Source organism: Cucurbita maxima, unplaced genomic scaffold (assembly GCF_002738345.1).
Source record: "Cucurbita maxima cultivar Rimu unplaced genomic scaffold, Cmax_1.0 Cma_Scf00293, whole genome shotgun sequence".
NCBI classification, from domain to species: Eukaryota; Viridiplantae; Streptophyta; class Magnoliopsida; order Cucurbitales; family Cucurbitaceae; genus Cucurbita; species Cucurbita maxima.
Window position 1 is genome coordinate 50,306 of NW_019272309.1, and position 2,452 is coordinate 52,757.

The 2,452-nt window shown below is 29.7% G+C and overlaps 1 pseudogene; it reads right to left on the minus strand.

Annotated features, from left to right (window-relative positions):
* Nucleotides 1-373: 373 nt before the first annotated feature.
* Nucleotides 374-2,408, minus strand: LOC111474303 (annotated as a pseudogene).
* Nucleotides 2,409-2,452: the final 44 nt, after the last annotated feature.

The following is a 2,452-nucleotide window of genomic DNA, read 5'->3' on the forward strand; positions in this document are numbered from 1 at the left end:
GATTTGTTAATATATATATATATATATATATATAATACATCTGTTATTTCTTTCTTTTTATCTATAATTAAACATATTTTCTTACATTTGAAAAAGTAAATATGTCATCTTTTTCTACGAAAAACAGCTGCATCAAGAAGTTGGTGACTGTGTGATTGCGTCCACCATATTTAATGTCACACACGGTTGATCCACGGGAACCTACATTTGTAATCATATAATTAAAAAGTAATAAATCTTAAAAAATTATAAATAGAATAAATAGCTTACAAAATGGCCAGCACCAAGGATCTAATAGAAGTGCAAGTTCTTATGCGACTTAGTGAATCTCTTGGTGTGCTTCTCATTTCCACAAAATAAAGTAGTTCTCTCCTTACTTATAAATACCTTTAGCCCTACCCACCTAATTTCAAAGAAAAAAATTGCTTTAGCAAAAATTAAGAATTTTTTTTAAGGAAACGTTGACTTAGGTTTATGTTTATGTCAATAACCATAAATCACTCCAAAAAAGAAATTACTTAAGCTTATTAATCCAGACTTGGGTTCCTATGGTTGAACAAATTTTTATCACTTCAAAATATTCCTTGTTTTCGTTTGAAGAAAAAAAAACTTACTTGACGGCTGTAGACCGTCTCATTTCGTTTTATGTCTTTTTGAACTAATGTTCATTCTCTGGAGAAAAATAAAATGTTTTTTTAAAATTGGATTTAGATTTAAAAATATGTTTTCTAAGTGGATGATAAAATAAAGGAATTTGTAGGCCAAAATAGTTTTTATAAACTTAAAAAATTAAATGGTTATGAAGCCTAAATTACCAATTTAAAAAAGTTCTAAATTTTAAATTAATATATTGTAAATTTTGAATTTCATTGTAGAAATTTTTTTAAGAGGGTTTTATAAATTAAATTTAAAAGATAACTTAATAAACAAAAAATAAAAATAGAAATAAAAATAAAGACTTGGTAGACCTACTTTAACTTAATATAAATTCAAATTTAAATTTCATTGGTTTGGAAGGATTTTGTTAAAATAATAGTAATTATAATAATAATAACAAAACCTACCAGGTGGTTGCTATTGGAGAAAATTAATCCCTCAAGATCATTCCATGAAAGAGTTGCATTTTCGTACAACCTGTTTTTAATTTGCTACTTGATCTTCAACGCTAAACTGATTTTCAAAAGACATCTTTTGTTACATATAACTTTTATATTTATAGAATATATTTCACTTCTTTATTAATGTTTATATTAAAAAAAAATGAAAAATATTAATCTATTTGATTATTGCAGCGTCTTGTCGACAATTCGTGAGAGATCTTTGAGAAGAGGACCCTAAGAAGACTGTAAAATTTTAGACAGATTATTGTGTTAAGGATAAATAATAAAAGAATACTCCTGAAATATGAGGTTGGTTTCGGTTATACTCTCGAGCTTTGAGATATTTCATTTTAACTCTTAAATCAGGATATAATTGAAATCAACTTCATAGTTTAGTAGTGTTCTTTTCGTTTATCATTCTGAAAACGAAAATATCAAAAAAATTGATAAAATTTTTGGATGAGATTGAGAGATTGAGAATACGAACCGTGTAATCTTTCGGAGACATCCAATTGTTTCCTAGAGAAACTCTTGACAAACAAAATCGAGAGTCATTTAAATTATTGATTCTATATTATTACAATGTGATCATTTTAAACAAATCAAAGTTATAATATGATTTTTTTTTTTTACATATATATAAAAAAAAGTTATAATTCATCAATTATATTTGAAAATCTTTATTAAAAAAAAAGTAAAAATAGAAGTACCTCCGAGATTTAGGGTCAAATTTCCAGCTTGGATGGCCTGAAGAAGGGACAAAGCAAGGGTGACGGCGAATTTGCCACCGTAAGACTCCTCCAAGATGTACAAAGGAGGGTTTCGTAGGCCGACAGTGTCGTTCGAAACCTCAGCCAGCAAAGTCGTCATGTCGATCGCCGCCTCCACATCGCCTTTCGCAAATTCACCTCCACTCTCCACGTAGCTATATCTGGTCCTGACTAGATTATCCATTTTTTTTTTAAATTTAGTCGAAAAATATTAGAATTTAAGGTTAAAATGACAAAAATTAAAAGGAAAAGGCCACAAACAAGAGGTTTGCTTTTTGCAGCCATGTTGAGTTTCTGGGCTTCAAGTTTGAGTTCAATGGTCTGATTTCCAGGAAGTTCCCAAACCTAGTTCCTGAGCCACCCTGTTTTTCAATATTTGAGCCATTTTCTTACAAAATACCCAAAATTTATAAATAAATCATTGGAAAAGATCGGCAGTTCACCGGTCCGCCCTACAACCAGAGAATGGTCGACCATGGCTTGGAACCGACGTCCACTCTGGAAGGGCTTCTGTAAAGCCACCAAAACATATGGGCTTCTAAACAACACAATACACGAGCAAATATATAAAAAAAATGACTA